Consider the following 6,000-nt stretch of genomic DNA (forward strand, 5'->3'; position numbering starts at 1 on the left):
GGGGACACAGACGCTGTCCCGGCAGCGTTACCAGCAGCGGGGGACACAGACGCTGTCCCCGCAGCGTTACCAGCAGCGGGGGACACAGACGCTGTCCCCGCAGCGTTACCAGCAGCGGGGGACACAGACGCTGTCCCCGCAGCGTCCCCAGCAGCGGGGGGACACAGACGCTGTCCCCGCAGCGTTACCAGCAGCGGGGGACACAGACGCTGTCCCCGCAGCGTCCCCAGCCCCCCTGCTCCCACCTCTGTAGCCCCCCCCCTGCTCCCCGGGTTTTTTACATGTGATAAATCGAGATGATTTATCACATGTAAAAAATGGCACATCAAGTGCCAATCTAATCAAGCTCCCCCGGGGAGCAGCCGGGGAAGCTCAGGGGGAAGTCGGGGGCGACTTGTCCTAAGGACAAGTCGCCCTAGTGTATGGGGGCCTTTAGGTCCTCTGCGTTTCTCAATCTATACTTCCTCTATTGGCAAACAAATCAGCTCTTTCGGATTTCAGTATCACTTATATGCGGATGATACTCAAATCTATCTACCAACCCCAGAGTTGTCACCAGTGGTTTTGGGCCGAGTCTCTGAATGTCTCTCTGCCATCTCATCTGCGATGTCTTCTCACCAACTCAAACTCAATATTTCCAAAATTAAATTAATTATATTCCCGCCAACTAAGAACAGTTACCATCCTGATATCTCCATCACTGTGGGACAACTCAACAATCTTCCATGCACTCATTATATTCCGCATTGATTATTGCAATAGTCTCCTAACTGGTCTTCCCAAGAACAGACTCTCACCACTGCAATCAATTCTAAATGCTGCTGCTAGGCTGATCTTCCTTGCAAGACACTCATCGTCTGCTGATCCGCTCTGCCAGTCCCTCCATTGGTTGCCTGTATATTACCGTATTCAATATAAAACACTTCTACTTGCATATAAAGCTATTAACCATACTGCACCAGTATATATCTCTGCACTTATCCCAAAATATCTCCCATCTCGGCCACTACGCTCTGCACAAGATCTGCGTCTCTCTTCTGCACGGATCACCAGCTTCCATTCACTATTACAGGACTTTCATCGAGCTGCTCCCATCCTATGGAATGCCCTTCCACGCACAATAAGACTGTACACTAGCCTCCAAACTGTCATGTGTTCCCTGAAAACTCACCTCCTCAGGCAAGCCTATCATATTTATATACCACACGCATAACCCTCTGAGGCACTTATGTATTATATAGCTTCCCTTCTGGACTTGTAACTTGGTGGGACTGCTATGCTATTACTGGTGCCTGTCCTTGTGTTTCCCTCCTATATCCCTATAGATTGTAAGCTTGCAGCAGGGCCCTCCTACCTCCAAGTCTGTCTGTTGTTACACAGTTTGTTTTATCTCTGTCTACTATTGTAAAGTGCAACGGAATCTGCTGCGCTATATAAGACACTGTAACGGAATCTGCTGCGCTATATAAGTCACTGTAACAGAATCCGCTGCGCTATATAAGACACTGTAGCGGAATCTGCTGCGCTATATAAGACACTGTAACGGAATCTGCTGCGCTATATAAGACACTGTAACGGAACCTGCTGCGCTATATAAGACGCTGTAATGGAATCCGCTGCGCTATATAAGACCGTGTAACGGAATCTGCTGCGCTATATAAGACACTGTAATGGAATCTGCTGCACTATATAAGACGCTGTAACGGAATCTGCTGCGCTATATAAGACGCTGTAACGGAATCTGCTGCGCTATATAAGACACTGTAACGGAATCTGCTGCGTTATATAAGACGCTGTAACAGAATCTGCTGCGCTATATAAGACACTGTACCGGAATCTGCTGCGCTATATAAGACGCTGTAACAGAATCTGCTGCGCTATATAAGACGCTGTAATGGAATCTGCTGAGCTACTGTATATAAGAAACTGTGACTAAATCTGCTGCGCTATATAAGACGCTGTAACGGAATCTGCTGCGCTATATAAGACACTGTAATGGAATCTGCTGCGCTATATAAGACACTGTAAGGGAATTTGCTTCGCTATATAAAACACTGTAACGGGACCTGCTGCGCTATATAAGACACTGTAACTGAATCTGATGCGCTATATAAGACACTGTAACGGAATCTGCAGCGCTATATAAGACACTGTAACGGAATCTGCAGCGCTATATAAGACACTGTACCTGAATCTGATGCGCTATATAAGACACTGTAACGGAATCTGCTGCGCTATATAAGACACTGTAACGGAATCTGACGCACTATATAAGACACTGTAACGGAATCTGCTGCGCTGTATAAAAAACTGTAACGTAATCTGCTGCGCTATATAAGACGCTGTAACGGAATCTGCTGCGCTATATAAGACGCTGTAACTGAATATGCTGCGCTATATAAGACGCTGTAACGGAATCCGCTGCGCTATATACGAACCTGTAACGGAATCTGCTGCGCTATATAAGACACTGTAACGGAATCTGCTGCGCTATATAAGTCACAGTAACGGAATCTGCTGCGCTATATAAGACACTGTAACGGAATCTGCTGCGCTATATAAGACGCTGTAACGGAATCTTCTGCGCTATATATGACGCTGTAACGGAATCTGCTGCGCTATATAAGACGCTGTAACGGCATCTGCTGCGCTATATAAGACGCTGTAACGGAATCTGCTGCGCTATGTAAGACACTGTAACGGAATCTGCTGCGCTATATAAGACGCTGTAACAGAATCTGCTGCGCTATATAAGTCACAGTAACGGAATCTGCTGCGCTATATAAGACACTTAACGGAATCTGCTGCACTATATAAGACACTGTAACGGGATCTGCTGCGCTATATAAGACGCTGTAATGTAATCTGCTGTGCTATATAAGTCACAGTAACGGAATCTGCTGCGCTATATAAGACGCTGTAACGGAATCTGCTGCGCTATATAAGACGCTGTAAGGGAATCTGCTGCGCTATATAAGACACTGTAACGGAATCTGCTGCGTTATATAAGACGCTGTAACGGAATCTGCTGCGCTATATAAGACACTGTACCGGAATCTGCTGCACTATATAAGACGCTGTAACAGAATCTGCTGCGCTATATAAGACGCTGTAACGGAATCTGCTGAGCTACTGTATATAAGAAACTGTGACTAAATCTGCTGCGCTATATAAGACGCTGTAACGGAATCTGCTGCGCTATATAAGACGCTGTAAGGGAATCTGCTGCGCTATATAAGACACTGTAACGGAATCTGCTGCGTTATATAAGACGCTGTAACGGAATCTGCTGCGCTATATAAGACACTGTACCGGAATCTGCTGCGCTATATAAGACGCTGTAACAGAATCTGCTGCGCTATATAAGACGCTGTAACGGAATCTGCTGAGCTACTGTATATAAGAAACTGTGACTAAATCTGCTGCGCTATATAAGACGCTGTAACGGAATCTGCTGCGCTATATAAGACACTGTAATGGAATCTGCTGCGCTATATAAGACACTGTAAGGGAATTTGCTGCGCTATATAAAACACTGTAACGGGACCTGCTGCGCTATATAAGACACTGTAACTGAATCTGATGCGCTGAATAAGACACTGTAACGGAATCTGCAGCGCTATATAAGACACTGTAACGGAATCTTCAGCGCTATATAAGACACTGTACCTGAATCTGATGCGCTATATAAGACACTGTAACGGAATCTGCTGCGCTATATAAGACACTGTAACGGAATCTGACGCACTATATAAGACACTGTAACGGAATCTGCTGCGCTGTATACAAAACTGTAACGTAATCTGCTGCGCTATATAAGACGCTGTAACGGAATCTGCTGCGCTATATAAGATGCTGTAACTGAATCTGCTGCGCTATATAAGACGCTGTAACGGAATCCGCTGCGCTATATACGAACCTGTAACGGAATCTGCTGCGCTATATAAGACACTGTAACGGAATCTGCTGCGCTATATAAGACACTGTAACGGAATCTGCTGCGCTATATAAGACACTGTAATGGAATCTGCTGCGCTATATAAGACACTGTAATGGAATCTGCTGTGCTATATAAGACACTGTAACGGCATCTGCTGCGCTATATAAGACACTGTAACGGAATCTGCTGCGCTATATAAAACACTGTAACGGAATCTGCTGCGCTATATAAGACACTGTAACGGAATCTGCTGCGCTATATAAGTCACAGTAACGGAATCTGCTGCGCTATATAAGACACTGTAACGGAATCTGCTGCGCTATATAAGACGCTGTAACGGAATCTTCTGCGCTATATATGACGCTGTAACGGAATCTGCTGCGCTATATAAGACGCTGTAACGGCATCTGCTGCGCTATATAAGACGCTGTAACGGAATCTGCTGCGCTATGTAAGACACTGTAACGGAATCTGCTGCGCTATATAAGACGCTGTAACGGAATCTGCTGCGCTATATAAGTCACAGTAACGGAATCTGCTGCGCTATATAAGACACTTAACGGAATCTGCTGCACTATATAAGACACTGTAACGGGATCTGCTGCGCTATATAAGACGCTGTAATGTAATCTGCTGTGCTATATAAGTCACAGTAACGGAATCTGCTGCGCTATATAAGACACTTAACGGAATCTGCTGCGCTATATAAGACACTGTAACGGAATCTGCTGCGCTATATAAGACACTGTAACAGAATCTGCTGCACTATATAAGTCACAGTAATGGAATCTGCTGCGCTATATAAGACACTGTAACGGAATCTGCTGCGCTATATAAGTCACAGTAATGGAATCTGCTGCGCTATAAAAGACGCTGTAACGGAATCTGCTGCTCTATATAAGACGCTGTAACGGAATCTGCTGCGCTATATAAGACACTGTACCGGAATCTGCATCGCTATATAAGACACTGTAACGGAATCTGCTGCGCTATGTAAGACGCTGTAACGGAATCTGCTGCGCTATATAAGACACTGTACCTGAATCTGATGCGCTATATAAGACACTGTAACGGAATCTGCTGCGCTATATAAGACACTGTAACGGAATCTGACGCACTATATAAGACACTGTAACGGAATCTGCTGCGCTGTATAAAAAACTGTAACGTAATCTGCTGCGCTATATAAGACGCTGTAACGGAATCTGCTGCGCTATATAAGACGCTGTAACTGAATCTGCTGCGCTATATAAGACGCTGTAACGGAATCCGCTGCGCTATATACGAACCTGTAACGGAATCTGCTGCGCTATATAAGACACTGTAACGGAATCTGCTGCGCTATATAAGACACTGTAACAGAATCTGCTGCGCTATATAAGACACTGTAATGGAATCTGCTGCGCTATATAAGACACTGTAATGGAATCTGCTGTGCTATATAAGACGCTGTAATGGAATCTGCTGAGCTACTGTATATAAGAAACTGTGACTAAATCTGCTGCGCTATATAAGACGCTGTAACGGAATCTGCTGCGCTATATAAGACACTGTAATGGAATCTGCTGCGCTATATAAGACACTGTAAGGGAATTTGCTTCGCTATATAAAACACTGTAACGGGACCTGCTGCGCTATATAAGACACTGTAACTGAATCTGCTGCACTATATAAGACGCTGTAACGGAATCTGCTGCGCTATATAAGACGCTGTAACGGAATCTGCTGCGCTATATAAGACACTGTAACGGAATCTGCTGCGTTATATAAGACGCTGTAACAGAATCTGCTGCGCTATATAAGACACTGTACCGGAATCTGCTGCGCTATATAAGACGCTGTAACAGAATCTGCTGCGCTATATAAGACGCTGTAATGGAATCTGCTGAGCTACTGTATATAAGAAACTGTGACTAAATCTGCTGCGCTATATAAGACGCTGTAACGGAATCTGCTGCGCTATATAAGACACTGTAATGGAATCTGCTGCGCTATATAAGACACTGTAAGGGAATTTGCTTCGCTATATAAAACACTGTAACGGGACCTGCTGCGCTATA

Source organism: Crinia signifera, chromosome 1 (assembly GCF_055691185.1).
Source record: "Crinia signifera chromosome 1, ASM5569118v1, whole genome shotgun sequence".
NCBI classification, from domain to species: domain Eukaryota; kingdom Metazoa; phylum Chordata; class Amphibia; order Anura; family Myobatrachidae; genus Crinia; species Crinia signifera.